The 17,842-nt window shown below is 36.7% G+C and overlaps 1 protein-coding gene and 1 pseudogene across 1 annotated transcript in view; one reads left to right on the plus strand and one right to left on the minus strand.

The window, feature by feature from the left end:
- Naaladl2 (N-acetylated alpha-linked acidic dipeptidase like 2) overlaps positions 1-17,842 on the minus strand; it is an 865,055-nt gene that overhangs the window by 142,851 nt on the left and 704,362 nt on the right. The window lies entirely within an intron of this gene.
- The window catches only part of LOC131912784 (C-terminal-binding protein 2-like), a 31,227-nt pseudogene continuing 25,854 nt past the window's right edge, over positions 12,470-17,842 (plus strand).

The following is a 17,842-nucleotide window of genomic DNA, read 5'->3' on the forward strand; positions in this document are numbered from 1 at the left end:
GGGTCCAGCAATGGCCTTTAACAACAGAGAAACTACAGGCTTTAGAAGAGCTGGTAGAAGAACAGTTAAATGCTCAGCATATTGAAGGAATGGATATTTTTACCAAATAAACCAAATAAAAAATTAAAAACTTAAGTGGAAAAAAATCTCTGACTTGATTTGGAAAGGAAAATTGAGACTTCGTCAATTAGCAGGAATAGACCCAGCAGAAATTGTCGTACCTTTAACTAAGGAGGACATTGAAAAATTATGGACAGAAAGTGAACCTTGGCAAAGAGCTTACAGTAATTTTTTGGGAGAAATTAACAGCAAATATCCCAAAAGCGATAGAATTGACCTTATAAAGAGAGCTGATTGGATCTTGCCTCGAATTGTATGGGAAAAACCCATATCTGGAGTTCGTACATTTTATACAGATGCCAACAAACAAGAAAAGGCAGGTTACAAATCAGAAAATTTAAGTAAAGTGGTTCAAAGTCCTTATAATTCAGTTCAGAAATCAGAATTGTATGCTATTCTGTTGGTATTAATGGATTTTTCAGAACCTCTCAACATAGTAACTGACTCTCAGTATGCTGAGAGAGTAGTATTACATATTGAGACTGCAGTATTTATCCCTGATGCTTCAGAATTAACTTCATTATTTATTCAATTACAATATACAATCAGGAAAAGGAGTCATCCTTTATATATAACTCACATTCGATCCCATACTGGTCTGCCAGGGCCTCTAGCACAAGGCAATGAAGAGATTGATAAATTATTGATAGGAAATGTGCTGGAGGCCTCAGAATTTCATAAAAAACATCATATCAATAGTAAAGGTTTAAGAAAGGATTTTTCCAGCCGGGCGGTGGTGGTGCACGCCTTTAATCCCAGCACTCGGGAGGCAGAGCCAGGTGGATCTCTGTGAGTTCGAGGCCAGCCTGGGCTACCAAGTGAGTTCCAGGAAAGGTGCAAAGCTACACAGAGAAACCCTGTCTCAAAAAAACCAAAAAATAAAAAATAAAAAAAAAATAAAGGATTTTTCCATAACCTGGCAACAAGCGAAAGAAATAGTAAAGAAATGTCCTACTTGTTCCTTCTACAATCAAATGCCATTACCAGCAGGATGTAACCCAAAGGGTACTCAAAGGAATGAAATCTGGCAGATGGATGTGTTTCACTTTGCAGAATTTGGAAAACTGAAATATGTACACCACACTATCGATACTTATTCAGGATTTCAGTGGGCAACTGCTTTGAGTTTTGAAAAAGCTGATTCTGTAATCACTCATTTGCTAGAAGTTATGGCCATCATGGGTATACCGGCACAAATCTAAACTGACAATGCTCCAGCATATGTCTCTGTTAAAATGAATCAGTTTTTTGCTTATTACAATATAAAGCATATTACACGCATACCACATAATCCTACAGGTCAAGCAGTTATAGAAAGATCAAACAGAACTCTAAAGGATATGCTAAATAAACAGAAAGGGGTAACAAAACCCCCCAGAAACAGACTGTATAATGCTCTATTAACTTTGAATTTTCTTAATGCCAATGAGAAAGAAACAACAGCTGCAGAGAGACATTGGATAATAGAAAAAACTACAGAATTAAATCAGCCTATATACTTTAAGGACGTGCTGACCTCAGAATGGAAACCAGGGTATGTGTTACGTTGGGAACGAGGTTTTGCTTTTGTTTCTACAGGAGAAGATAAGTTGTGGGTACCATCAAAATTGATAAAGGTTTGATTTGAACGAGAGAAACCTCTTAATTAGAGGAGGTGATAGTTCTTCAACCAGCATGAACATCCAATTTAAACTAACTTATACCAGTAACATATGTCTTTTCAGTTAACCAGATAATAACTTGCCAAAAAGGAACATCCCCAAAATTAATCTTGGGGAAAGGTTTTTGTTTTTGTCTTTTAGGAGAATGAAGGTTAAGGAATCTGAGGAACAGGGGACAAATGAGACAACTGAAGAAAAGGGACAAATTATCTATCCCAGGAAACAGAGTAAAACAGCGTATGGGTATATATTATCTAAAAAATTTTATGTCTTCCTAAATGTTCGTTTCTGCTTTTCTCTTAAGATTTAACACTATTGGTCTTCTAATAGTCCCAGTCCAATTAAAATTTAAAGCTGACTTTGGAGTTGGAGAATGGCTCTCTCCTTCTTTAAACTCAAGCATGTTGTTAAAAGGAAAATGCAAACTCCCTGTATCATGCCAGAATAAAAGAGCCATCTTCTGCTATGGGAGAGGAGAAAAACCAAATTAATTAAGGGACTATTCTATTACTAATCTCAACTTTTGATTCTATTCTGATTCTTTAAACTTTTCTTAAAGTATAAATTTTATATCAAAATTTACAAGATTTATATATATATACATTTTAAACTTTGTTAAAATATGAATGGTCATATAGAGTACTAATTAATTCTAGAAAAAAGGCTTCAATTAGCTGCATATATATGTCTTTGTGTTCGAGTCTCTTATCAGTTTTCTGCAGGAATTCACGGCCAGGCCTAACATCAACTGAAGTCTCCAGGAAGAAGTTGGGGCCCCACAACAACAACAATTCCACGTGGACAATAATAACATCACTAAGCTGACAAACATCATCTACAGATCAGCTTTGAACTACAAGGTGCTCAGAGCAATTTTGAGATGACTAGATGAGATGATCCAGTCTCAAAGACTACTTGAATAAGGACTTGAGATAAACCCTGAACTTTGGCATTATACACAGACTGGATAATGAAGGATATAGTTACCTTTCCTAGAACTTGACAATTAACCTAAAATTTTTCTTTCAGGATAAAGATAACTTCGCCCATACCCAGCAGGAAGCAATTTTAAGAATACGACACCCACATTCCCAAAGAGGTGGTGTGGGGCGGGTGGTTTTTTGGTCTTTTTAATGGGTTTTGGGTCTGGGATAATTTTCATTGTTTAGGAGGGTTGGTTACAAGTTGTTGTCAAGGGTTAGGAAAAAGGCTAAGCAGATTAGATTTAAGGTTCTTGTTTTAAAAAAAAAGAGAAAGAAAGAAGAAGAAAAAGACAATTACTAGTTTTAAATACTTTACATTGGATTGAATTGTTTTATATTGTATACAAATTATATATATTGAAATTGATATTGTTAGAAAATGCTATATGTATATTTCTAATTGTACTTATACCGTTCATTTAACAATGCAATTTTCTGATCCTTGAATGTTATTATTACCAACTATTAGGATATAAAGAAATGATAGTTAGTAGTTAGACATTACAATAGAACTTGTAGTCATATTAGGTATGTTTTAAAAATTGAGCAGATATATTTTAGATAGGTCATCTTCAAACCCTTCAGAGAACTACAGAATATGGCATTTAAAATGTTTTAATAACTTAGAAAATTTTTCTTTTTTGTTATGATTATGAGACATGTCGGCTCCTGGCAGTACCAATCTACTTCAGAGAAAATATGGGCATTGAAGAAACTGCATATGGAGTTAGCTTTCATTGCGGCAAAAGTTAGCCACTGGACAACAAAGTATCCTCGAATCAACTGCTGACAAAATGGACAGACAGGACATGAAACAAAGGACTACTGATTCGTGCCTAAACAAGCGTGGTTATGGCTTTATCAAAAGGCATCTTCTGAGGCCAGGACAATATGGCACCATCCCTGACGTGGCCTTCGCAACTCAGAAAAGGTACAGTGCCCTTTTCTTCGAAGGCAGCTGAACAGGCAGTGGGCCGATGGCTTCTCACGTGCAATGGAACAGCAGCTGAAACAGTTATTCTTGAAGAGTAACTAAGCTCACGCCTCTCAATAGTAGACTGGCATTTAATAGAGGGATGTGAAGAAGAACGGGATGCTGAGATTAAGCCATATATACACAGCCAAGAAGAATGGACAGTTGAATTAAAAAACCATCAACAATTTCCAGAATTTAAAATCCTGAATCATGACATGACACTAGTGGAATTCAGCTGTTTCTGGTACATGAACTGCTCTCACCCAATGTGAGGATGAACTGTTGACCTTGTGTACATCCTACTTCACAAATGAGTCTGTCAGATACGCTAAGCCTATAGGCTGAAGATGATGCCCCAGCACTGTGGAGAAACCTCAGGTGACTGTCCAGGGAGCTGGCTGTTTCTGTCAACTCACAAATTTTTTGGAAGTTGCTTGCATGCACTTCCTGTTTTTATTTTTGATAGCTATTATTATTTCCTTCTTGGGTCTCTGAGGGAGTTGAAGATTAGTTAGTTATAGTTGAAGGTTAGTTAGTTATAGTTGAAGATTAATTAGGATAGAAAGTGAATTAGATACATTTTGGACTTAACAAAATAGGATAGATAATGAAATTATTTTCTCTAAATTTGTCAAATACAAATGGACTAGACATTGTTTAGACATTTATTACTTGTATATATTGTATATAGTTATTGTACTTTTGTATATAGTTTTTCTTTTGTTAGTTATAACCTTTTTCTTTTTTCCCTTTTTATTAAAATAGAAAAGGGGAAATGTGGTGGTATTTTACTTGTACTGAAATGTGATTTTAATTGTATGTTAATAAATAAAGTTGCTTGGGGGTCAGAGCTATTAGAGCCATAGCAAGTGCGTGGCGGTGGTGGCGCACGCCTTTAAGGACCTGGAGGGTAGTACATACAGGCAGTGACAAGGCAGACATGTGTTTGGGTTTACAACCAATGAGAAGGCAGAACAGCTAGGCTATATAAAGACATACACACAGGAAGTAGGTCCCTTTTTCAGAGAGCTCTCTTGGTTGAAGCAGGATCGCTGAAGCAGGAAGGGTAAGGCTCTTAGTTCTGACCTCTTGGCTTTCTTCTCTGAATCAGCTCTGTGTTTCTTATTTAATAAGACGGTTACATCTACAATATAGTTTTTCTATGTTAGTTGAAACCTTCCCTTTTTGTTTAGACTAAAAGGGGGACATGTTGCATGGTATTTTGTTTGTGTTCTGACAAATAAAGCTTGCCTGGAGATCAGAGCATAGAGCTAGCCACTAGTTAACCACAGAGGCCAGGAAGTGGTAGCCCACAACTTCAATCCCAGCATTTGGGAGGAGAAAGCCGAAGGATCAGGAGTTCAAGGTCATCCTGGGTGGCACGAGATTGAACCAGTCAAAAAGAGAAACAGCACTGGGCAGTGGTGGTACACACCTTTAGTCCCTGCACTAGGGAAGCACAGACAGGAATATAAGGCAGGTGGAAACAGGATCTCGGTCTCCCTTTTGATCTGATGATTTGGAAAGGTAAGAAGCGACTATGGCGGCTCCTTTGCTTCTCTGATCTTTCAGCATTTACCTCAATATTTGACTCTGGTTTTTATTGTTACGACTAATTAGGATCACACTTCACTACACACTGTACCTACCCTGGAACTGTGAGCCAGAGTCCACCCTTTTTCCATAAGCTGCTCTTGCCAGTTTATTTTGTCATATAAGCAAGACAAGTAACTGATACACACACAGTACACTGCCTGACACATAATAAATGTGTAAGCAATAAATGTTGTTAACAAATGTTGATTGTCAGAATCCAGAAAATTTGTATGTGAGAGAAGAATATTAAGTCACAGACACATTAAACTGTGTTTATACTGCACTGAACCCTTTTGTGGTCACTATATCAAATGGAAAACTGAGACAACCTTGTTGTTTTGTCAACAGTAAATGTGTGTGTGTGTGTGTGTGTGTGTGTGTATGTGTGTGTGTGTGTGTGTGTGTGAATACAGATGACCCTGCTACTAAAGCAATGCACAATTAGGAAAAATTATCATTACAAAGAGGAGAGCATTCAAAGAAATCTTATTAGGATTTGTGTACAAACAATACAAACTAAAAAGAGTGACTTGAAATGTGTTTTCCTTTCCCTAATGTTTCCGTGTGCTGTATGATGGCTGCTATTTCATTTTGAACTCACTTAGACAAGACCCAACTCTCTCACACATGGTATTGTTGCAGTTACTAAGCAGTCTTATTTTTGTTGTTGAAAATGAAAAATCTCTGGAGATATAGTAAAAGCCAAATGTAATATAGAGTTACATTACAATGCTATTCTTAAAGTCATCATAATATAGTGAAAAATATCTCATAAAAAAGATCTGTGGCCACAGCAGACAACTTATCAAACACCCAATGGCTTTCCTTCTGATAGTTCCATGGGCCAAACTTCAAGAATATTAGGACATTCTAGTAACTCAGGCAGCTATGAAAGTTCATTGTAGAGAATATGGGTACAACAATGATGAAAGCAGTCTGTTTTCTCCATCCCTCTGGTAGCAATTAGAATAATAGATTCCAACAAGAGGTCGCCTATTGTGCAAGAAAACAATTCCTACAGAGGAACTATACTATTGCACATCAAAGGAGAATGTGGCATTAAAGTAATGTTAGTGTCTCAGGCTTGTGTAATAAGTGCAGTTTCTATAATGTATGCTGAAAGGTCCAGCATGTAGCTGATGTCTGATGAGTCAGTCAAAAGATAAATAAGTTTTATTATTAAGAATTACATCCACCTTGTTTCCTAGCTTCTCTGGAGCTGTGGGTTGTAGTCTGCTTATCCTTTACTTTACATCTAGTATCCGCTTATGAGTGAGTACATACCATGTTTGTATCTCTGATTCTGGGTTACCTCACTCAGGATGATATTTTTTAGTTCCATCAATTTGCCTACATATTTCATGATGTCATTGTTTTTTACAGTTAAATAATACTCCATTGTGTATACGTACCACACTTTCTTTATTCATTCTTCAGTTGAGGGGCATCGAGGTTGCTAGTAGTCTAATCCACAAGGACAACTCCAGATTAGACTACTAGCAACAGTGGAGAGGGTGCCTAAACTGGCCTACCCTGGTAATCAGATTGATGACTACCCTAACTGTCATCATATAGCCTTCATCAATGAATAATGCTGCTATGAACATAGTTGAACAAGTGTCCTTGTGGTATGATTGAGCATCCCTTCAGTATATGCCCAAGAGTGGTATCATTGGGTCTTGAAGTAGATTGACACTCAATTTTCTGAGAAACCACCATACTAATTTCCAAAGTGGCTCTACAAGTTTTCATTCCCACCAAAAATGGAGAAGTGTTCCCCTTGTTCCACATCCTCTCCAATATAAGCTATCACTAGTGTTTTTTATCTTAGCCATTCTGACAGGTTTAAAATGGTATCTCAGAGTCATTTTGATTTGCATATCCTGATGACTAAGGATGCTGAGAAATTCTTTAAATGTCTTTTGGCCATTTGGGAAATAAGGAGGACCCTAAGAGGGACATATGGATCACCTTGGGAAAGGGAAACAGAGGAGATCTCCATGAGTAAACTGGGGATGGGGGGCAATAGAGGAGAAGAAATGGGGGATGAGAACATGAGGGAATGGGATGGTCGAGCTGGGGGAGGGATGGAGTGGGAGAGCAATGAAGGAGATAACTTGATAGAGGGAGACATTATGGGGTAAAGGGAGAAACCTGGTGCTAGGGAAATTCCCAGGAATCCACAAGGACAACTCCAGATTAGACTACTAGCAACAGTGGAGAGGGTGCCTAAACTGGCCTACCTTGGTAATCAGACTGATGACTGCCCTAACTGTCATCATATAGCCTTCATCCAGTATCTGATGGAAGCAGATGCAGAGATCTACAACCAAGCAACAGGCTGAGCTCCGGGAATGCAGTCAAAAAGAGAGAAGAGGGATTATATGAGTAAGGGGGTTCAAGATCATGATAGGGAAATCTACAGAGACAACTGAACCAAGCTCAAGGTAACTCACAACCTTTTTAGACTGACAGCCTATATGGATTTTATTCTTAGTCAACAGGGAGAAGTCAATCCCTCCAACCTCCATGTGCACTTGCACTATTGTCTACACACACACACACACACACACACACACACACACACACACACAAACATTAGACCCACAGCTATGGAACCTGCATGAGACCAGACTAGATCCTCTGCATATGCAGCTGGTCTGTTTGAGGGGCCCCTGGCAGTGTGATCTGGATCTATCCCTGGTGCATGAGCTGGCTTTCTGGCTTTCTGGATCCCATTACCAATGGTTGGACACTTTACTCACCCTTGATGCAATGAGGATGGGCTTGGTCCTGCCCAACTGAATGTACCAGGCTTACTGTCCCCCTATGGGAGAACTTATCCTTTTGGAGGAGGGATTGAGGGGTGTGTCGGGGCGGGGCTTGGGAAGAGAGATGGGAGGGGGATCTGTAGATGGTATGTAAAATGAATAAAAAAATTTAAAAACCAAAAAAATATGTATGTGTGGATAGAAATCATGGTAAATTTCAAGGGCATTAAAAGCAAACAACAACAAAATGCCAAGATTTGGAAAGATGTTTTGAATGAACCCTCCTGACAGATCACAGGTAGAAGAAAAGCATATTCTTTATCTAACTTCATCCTTGCTTATCTGATACAGATGTCTGTTTTTTTGTATCTATGGCTACCAAAGATCTCACAAAAAGCCATTTCTATCTCCTCACTTTCAGTTCAGTGACCTCTGCTGCCTGCACATTGGTGAGGAGAGTGGCTCACTATGATCAGTTATCCAGTCCCCTTCCCTGACTCCTCATCTCCAGACTTAAGGAGGCAATCAACAGGCTTTATTCACTGAAATTGGAAAATGTATCAGTGTGCATCTTTCCTTAGTTATTTCTCTTATAAAATATTTGAAGTGTGAAATATTTGTATTGAAGTATCTCAAGTAAGGAATGTGTCCCCTTAAGTTCTTTTCCTTGGTTCTACCTGGTTAATAGACTGGCTGGTCCACTTCTTCTTACATACAGGAAACACTTGAAAATTTGAAAATTAGTAATTTACCATATTTGCCACATTATTTCCAAAAATACACCCAATACTAATGATGTATGTTTGAAATCCAAAGACAGCTGTGGGAAAAACAGCTACACTAATGTGTTCAAATAGTATTTGTATTAATGTGTTCAAAGAGTTTTACCTCACTTATTTCTAGACTTTAATTTCCTAAGCCCACATGAAAAACAAGGGAGATTATAATACAATTATAACATTTATACCTTTACTTTCTATACATTCCTTAATATAACCTGTTCAGTCCATGTAATGTTGCTTTTATGTGTTTTGGGGAACGACGGTTTGGCAGTGGACAACCAATTGGCATGCTCTCCCCTGGGGAGGACGCCTCTCTCACTCCCAGCTTTACTCAGTTGCTTGTAGTTCTTTTTGTAGGCTTGAGCCTTGTGTATTTTTCCTCCTGCAGTCTGGTATGTTTTCTAGTGTCTTCCTTGTTCTTATAACTACCCACTTAGCTATGTTATTATAAAAGCTAATCCATATGTCAAGTCTTAAAAGTTCAAGATTATTACCATACTAATACTTGAAGATATCAAATTCACCAGTAATGTATATAGTTGTATTACAATGATTAATTCCGCTGTCTACAAAGATAAGATCAAGAAGAAAACAAAGTTAACTCTTCAGGCTCATACTGACACTTTCCATTTAAAGTTCACACTAAAATCTTTTCAGTTTAAATTTGTATCTGGATATGACAAAATTTTAAGAATGTGGACTTTTAAGACTTATTTTTTCATCATGGGCATTTATGTGCCTATGTGTGGATATGTGCATGTGAGTGCAAACACCTGTGGAAGTCAGAGAAGGGTAGCCGATATACTACAGCTGGAGTTACAGACACCAGAGTGTGTGCTAGGAACTGAACTCAAGTCTTTGAAAGAGAAGCAAATGCTCTTAATTGCTGAATCATCTCTCCGGAACCAGATTGTGAAGTTTTTAATAAAAGTATTTGTAAGAGCTAGAAGAAGCTTGTTTGGAAAATATTAAAACAATGACAGGATAGAGATAATGAATTTACTTAGTCGAGTATCTCAAAATAGCCAACTGATGAATCTAGGAAACTGAGCTCTAATTTTAGTTTCTGCCCACTTTTGAATTTCATTTTCTTTCATGAAAAACCAGGAGAATGCCCTACACTCTGTGAAGACTTGTTTCAGCCCTGCAGTTAACTGCTGTGCATATTTTATGGAGCAGTAACATGTGAAACATGTGAATGCCACACAGGCAGTTTTCCATTGTGGCAGGAAGTCCTGGATGGAAGAGACCTAAATTATATTCCTGGCACTTCCAGGGGCCAGTGTTAACTACTGTGAAAAATTATTTTCTATTTTCCAAATTTCTGTTTTCTTATCCATAAAACTGGGATATTATCACCTGTCATCTCAAGTACATGGAGGGGTGGTAAATGTCTGAAAATTACATATTAACCATTACTTTTTCCATCACTAAGGATTGAAAACAGTGGCTCAAACATGGTACTTTTTAAATGTTAAAATGCTTTCATAATAAGAAATCAGAATTTATGTTATTATTTAATTGTGATAGAAATAGAAAAATACATCAATTTTAGCTTGCAATATATATTCCTGTGTTTTTAACATAAACCCTCTAAGGATATTTTTCCATCAAGCCAATGGCTTTTAAAAATATTTCTTTCTGAATTAACTATTTTCCCTCATTTTATTTAGATGCTGTTATACTAATTTAAATGTTTAGATATTGATAAGTAATTGTTTTAAATGGTGGCCTTGTAACACTTGCTCTGCCACCTTGCTTGTAATTGTGATCATACCAATCTCATTTTTTTACTGTAAGCCTCCAATTCCATTGGGCTTACATCATGAACTTGATGGATGAGCTAGACTGTTGTGTCTGCTTGGGCAGGTGTGAGATAAATTACTGGGCAGGCTATGATCTTTGGGCAAATTACTCTCCTTGACTACAATATATATCGATGAGATGTGTCAGGGCTCATATACACACTTGTCAATTGCATTACCCAGGTGATGAAAATACAAGTTAAGGGATCATCCAAATGAAGAGGAAGAAATTCATTGTGTCATAGGAAATTAGTGAGAGAGCCATCACCCTAAGCTGGAAGTACGATAAAGTAAAACCTTTCACAAATTTTGATAGGGAAAAAAGTTCAAGCCACTTAGTCAAATATACATAATTATATGTCTCCTCTTCATCCTAGATTAGTTTTACTTAATACAAAATGAAAGTGAACATGATAATTTTAGGGTTTTATGTGGGAACAATCAGGAGAAAGGCTTATAATTTAATATCAATAAGTTTTGACTACTCATTCAAATTAAGAGTCCTTTCATATTGATTATTCTTTAATAGAAAAATACTGCTGTGTGAAAAGAGTCTATACATATATGAATATTTCATGTAGTCTCTTGTTAGCAGATGTCCAACCTGTATGCACAGGAGCAAAGATATGCTCCATATCTTATATGTATAGGAGATTAAACCTGTGTACACAGGAATAAAGATATACTCCATGCATTATATATTTTGAGTCTTGATTTCATCTGAGATATATATATATATATATGAGATAAAATCAAGTCTCAAAATGACTTTCTTAATGATGCTTTATTATTTTTACAAAATGTCTGCATTTTTCTGTTTATTAATGAAAAAATAAATTAAGGCCAAGCACACATGCAAAAATCTCTATCCATCAGAGTAGAAAAAAAATTAAGAAGATAGCCAGTCACTCCCAATAATTCTGTATATTACCAACCTAACTCCAGCCAACACTGTACTCTCAACAGTCTAAAACAATATGGATCACCCTTCATTCAGTTAGGACTAGTTAGGACTAGTGAGTTATATTAGAGCCACAAAGATAAAGTATTGGCAAGCATGAGGCTTTAAAAAGAAATTTGAAACAACCATAATATATGGTAACAGATTGAGGACTGGAACAACTACCTAAATTACCCAAGAATGGCTCTTTCTTTTGTGATTATTTTTGCTCAGAAAATTCCATAACTCTAGTTATATCTGTATCAATTAAATAGCATTCATAAACACTGATGTTCAAACTTGCATCAATAGGAAGCACATGGTTTCTCAAAAATATATTCCATGGGTCAGAGAGATGGCTCAACAGGTAACAGCTTTACCCACAGGACCTGATAACCTTAACATCATCTGTAAGACCCACATGGTGGGAAAAAAAAAAAGAACTGTCTTACGCCAGTTGTCCTCTGTATGTGTGCAAGTGCCCTCCAATGAATACATGCAAATTTCATGGTATATTCATGGTTGGCTATATACACACATACACACATAACTGAAATCAATCAGTCAATGTAAAAAATTTAAAAATAGATCATGTTCATATTACTTTTCTACGTATATGTATTCTGAAGGTTCAATATTCAGGCACAAAACAAAACCCTATTTTCGTATATAGTTTGGAAACTGGGTAGTTTTTTCCATTGGAAATGTAACCCACCCAAATGAACAAACTTCAGAGTTTATAACTATCTCAGAGTTTGATAGGTAACAGGAAGGAAGAGTGGACCCTAGAGCATCCTGAAAGCCTCCTCTGGTAGGCCTACTCATCATGGGAAGGATGCACATCTGCAGCAGAGGCGGTCACCACGCCCACAACTGTGAGCAGCGCAGCTGCCTGCAACTGACCTCAAGCCAACCTCAACCAGCAGCAGCGGCCCAGGCAGTCCCTCCTACTGTGCTGCCTGCTTTTGGGGACAAGATCATCACAGTGGTTCGGTGTAAGGAATGGACATAGTTTCATCAAGGAAATGACACAAAAGAAGTGTTTGTGCACCAGACCACCATAATGATAACACCAGGAAGTACCTTCCCAGTGCAGATGGAGAAACGATGCAGAGGCGGTAAACGTTATAGGTCCTGATACAATCCCAATTCGAGGTGGCGAATATGTAACCAGCCATAACATTTGGATATGCAAATCATGTCATTGTCGGGGTTCTCCACACAGTTACCAGAGTGGGGAACAATCTGGTGGATGGGAGAGCCTGGCCTGACAACACAGGCCCTAAAGCATGGAAGGTTCCCCCACTTTGTGTGAGACCCTAAGAGCATCGACCACAGTATTTCAATCCTCCTGTGCAGGGAGAAGTGATGGACAGTGCTGACAACCAGGATGCAGGTGAGCAAGGCAGACTAGCGAGACATGGTATGCATCACTGTTTCAGACCTGAATTCCACAGAGGCCCTCCTCTCCAAAGACCCCAAGAGAGGACAACGAAGAGAACAAAAATCAAGGAGATGACACCCAGGGCCATCTGCCACCTCAGTGTCGGTGGTGCTGTAACTTCAATTACCGACTTCGATGCCCAGAGAACCCTAAAGCACAAGAGGATGAAGAGACAAGTGTTGGTTTTAAAAATGATAAGGCACCGGAGCCATAAAAAGACCCAGTATCAGAGCTTTGGAGGAGACAAAAGAACCAGGCCTGGGAAGAAGCAAGTGCAGAGAGGGGAGAGAGGGAGAGGGAAGAGGAGGGAAGAGGAGGGAAAAGGAGGGAAGAGGAGGGAAGAGAGGAGGGAAGAGGAGGGAAGAGGAGGGAAGAAGAGGGAAGAGGGAAGAGAGAAGACAGTGGGGTGAGAGAACACAGAAGAGAGGAGGGGGGTCTGTGTCCAGCTTTTTAAGGGTTCCCATGAACATGCACAAGTGGGCCTACAGAGCTACACCACGCATGCACGCATGCACTGACTGAGTGACCATTCCACAGGGCATGTAATCAGCAGCGCACTGACGATGGAAGATGCAAGACCCCTGGCTTAGCTCCTGAACTGCGCATGTACGGTCACGCAGCTGAAGTGGCCCATTCCCAAGGCTGAGTAGGGTGTTGACTTACTGCTTTTACCATCATCTGCTTACTTACCCAGCAAGAAGAAATGAAATGAACAAAGACTGGAGCTGAAGTCCTCAAGTCTACACAGCATGTGGTTTTATTTTGCCTAAAGGTGTCTCTTTTGGGTAATGACATATGTGGTTTTGTTTGTTTCTTAAGCTTGTTATTTTTTTTCTCAATATACTTTTAAAGGTTTTTAAACTATTTCATGTCCAGTCAAGTTGAGATTTTGTAAACTTCATTTCTGATTGGTAATAAGAGCTTAAAACAATCTTTTCAAAATAGTCAACAAATCCTCAGCATCTGTCAACAGAGGTTTTAAATAATGAATAAATAAATAAATACAAAATTATCTCAGAAAGTTTCAAATTATATGATAATTGTAATATTAAAAAATAGACTTTATTACACTTCTATGAAATTTCTCCTGTACTGAATGTTTCACAAAATTTCAGATATTTTAGAGGTAAATTTTACTTTAATCTTATGATATTCTTTTGTATGACAAAGGAATAATAACTTTATATAATTATTGCTGAAATTTTGCAGAAAAGACTTGGAAAATCAGGAAAGAATGAGCCCAAGTGAGGATATGCAAATGGTTTAGTGAAGATGAACAACAGTTTACTTTTACAAATAAAGCTGATGAGAGCCTCAACCAAGGAACCACAACTGTGTGTTGTGGTCGAAGTTCTTAGTCCTGTCTGCTCTTCTCTTGAGGATAGACAGATAGATAGATGACAGATGTAAAGGAAGAATGAAATATTCCTTTTCAAACACCTGTTACTGTTCTATTTTACTTTACCCTATTTTTGTATTGCTGATAATCAAGAGTGATATAGCTTTTTTAAAATCCTATTTTGCACACTGAAATAAAGATACATTTTTGACATATTTTAGAAAAGTACATTTTCATATCATTGTAAATTTTTTCAGTAAAGATTATTATTACGTGTTATCTTGATCCATAAGTACACTGGACATACTTTAAATTTGTCTCTGAACTAGTGTACTTCAAAATTCATGTTAAATCTACTTTTTAAGTGAAATAATGTGAATAGATGCAGCACTTAGCAGGCCTCCATGAGGATGGAGCCCACATAATTGAATCTAGTTTCTCCATGCAAGAAGCCAAAGGCAGCTGGCAAACCTCTCCTACCAGATAAATAAATAAATAAGTATATATTAAAGGGGGTGGGCACCAGGCGGCCCTGTGAAAGCAACTGCTGGGCCTGGACCCTGCTCTTCCAAGCTTCAAGAACTATAAGCAATCTACTTCTGAGATATTATGTATCCTTGGGTGGAGCAGTACCAAGCTGAAATCCAAATTCAGTTTCTGGAACAATTTCATAAAACCTAGCAGTGCAAAGAATAAGAACCTGCACAGCACTCCAGGACATCTGTGTGTTGGTCTTGCTAGTTGGACAGGATGTAGCGATCTAAGATAACATTAAACTTTACAAAGTGTTGAGTTCATCTGATTTATTTGTAAGAATAAGACTGGATTTTCTAAGACAGACCTTAGTAGTAAAACACTACATTTAATCAAGTCAGTTGTACAAAATGGAATGTTTGCTTTTTTAAATTGCAAAATATTGATTTTATTAGTGAGTACTGCTGATGTTCATTCTGTTTGCTTTTTAGTGATTCAACATTTCAATAACTAAAAAGGAAGCAAGGAGAGTCACCGGCATTTGAACAGGCACAAAACGGACTGCAGTGTGGTTGCTAATTATTAAGAAGCAATGAGCCCCTTACAGAGTGTGCCGGATACACCTGTGGATGAGATTGTCTACATTCAAAATTCTGAACAAAAAGTAAGGATGGGGGGCACAGCAGAGGGCAGGGCAGGGAACAATACAAATGTATGCATGATCATCAAATGAAAGACAATAAAAAATGAAATTTCCCTTATTGTGCTATGATGGATCTAACCAGTTAATAGGAAAAACTGTGCTGTAATCTTGATGTTTCATGATTATATGACTGTTACTGAAGTTTGAATTTAACTCTTTGTACTTTTAATCAAAGTCTATGAAAGATATCACTCATTTTCACATAATATCATAATAAACATAAAACAAACTGATTAATCTTTTATTATGTATGAGCCATAATAACTCTTTGTACTTTTAATCAAAGTCTATGAAAGATATCACTAATTTTCACATAATATAATAATAAACCTAAAACATACTGATTAATCTTTTATTATGTATGAGCCATAAGATCTTCAGAACAACCCAAATTGTTTAATATTATCATCTATTTATACAAAAAACAAGAATAAATGCAGGAGTTAGAATTCAAGATCATGTATATTTAAAAGTTGACAATCCAGTCTTCCTTTCTCATTGTAAATCCAGAATTTAGTAAAGCTTGTACATAATATGTTAGGGGCATTCTGTGAGCTTATGTGAATGCATGTATTTGTGTATGTGTTTCTGCATGTATGCACATCTGCAATAGCTCACCTAGTCCATTTTGTCACATACACTAATAAAATTTTTGAGACCTTTTAAGAATATGGGTCATGTTTAAAATCATTACTCTGACAATTTTGATATTAAATGAAGACTATGTGCAACTTTAAATTATGATATTATTAAATTACAATGAATTTTCAACATTAATAAATCAATTAATAAATTAATTAATAAATAAAGTATAAAATCAATTTGTGATGTTATATGTTTTAAAATTTGTATACTGAAAAATGTATCTCTTTACCAAATACAAATCAACAAAAAGCATTTCTGAATTCTGTTAACTTCTGATTATATGGTTTCCACATTTTGCAAGGAACAAAAGGTAGTCAATTTCTATTCTGTTTTAACTTTTTATAAATTAATCTATTAATTTTTTCTATAGTTCTCAATATCAGCTAACCTCAATTTCTAGAAGAAGGGTAGCTAAGGGAACATAAGAGATTCATCCCCCCCTCAAAAAATATATATATTGTTCTTAATGACTAAAATATAAAAGTGTGAGGTCATAGTCCCACAAGACAGACATTTCACTACTACAGAATAACATGATACATTTATGAAAGTCTCCTGAGAACCCAAGAAGATTATATGGGGGCTTTTCACTTGTGTTGCATGACCCATAGCAACCACTGACTTTAGATTACGTAATCCATAGCAAAGATAGCAAGCATGGAATAAACACAAAAACCATATCTTTGAGGTTATAGTAACAGGATAAAATATCAGTTTCACTCAATTTAGCAGTACAACAACAAAGAGTAGTTTGATAACCTATGATGTTGAAATATTTATGATCTACTACTTTCCTGTAAGGAATCACAACTTTTTTCTGCAGAGAATGAGTGACATTTCCTTCAAACACACCCATTAGATTGAGCTCTTTGGTTGAGATTGTAACCTGGCAACAGTGGTAAGCAGGGTAATTTTAATATTTTTGTTAAATGAAAATGAATATTCTTTTCAGAGTCCTTGTGAGTATCTTTTCTCATCCTTCACTCCATTATTAATCAAGCAGAATCTTTACTCTGCTGCAATAAAATATGTCATTTTGTTCATTCTACAAACTAGATGAATATGATAAACAATTGAAAGATAAAAATCCTAGGATTTTTACAAAAATTGAATGCTATTTTGATTTTAGTTTCTCTCATATTTATATTTGGAGACCTATTGTATGTTTCAATTTACAACTTAATAAATTAACCTTCAAATTACAGTGCTTCTTAGAATCACATTGTCATTTAATCCTTTAAACAATTATACAAATTGTTCTTCAATTATACCATGTTCTAAACAAGTATTTATAATCCATTAATTATAATGTAATTTAACATAAGTAAAAGAAGGTTGGACTCCCAGAATATTATATACTGGCACTCTTAAACTAATTCTCTGAAGTCAAGATGAAACAGTAATTCAGATGACCTTGACTAAATTATTCAATCATATGAACTTTCATTTTCAGTATGTAGAATGAAAAATCAGTATTTGTTCCTTAGGAGTACTGTGGCGAGGTACACAAAAATGAAGCAAGATGGCTCCTAGTGCACAGTACATCACACTGTACTGGCTCCGTCAGTGCTGGTTTTGGGTAGGCATGAAGTGTCATGATGTT

The sequence above is a fragment of the Peromyscus eremicus genome, chromosome 6, assembly GCF_949786415.1.
Source record: "Peromyscus eremicus chromosome 6, PerEre_H2_v1, whole genome shotgun sequence".
Taxonomy (NCBI): domain Eukaryota; kingdom Metazoa; phylum Chordata; class Mammalia; order Rodentia; family Cricetidae; genus Peromyscus; species Peromyscus eremicus.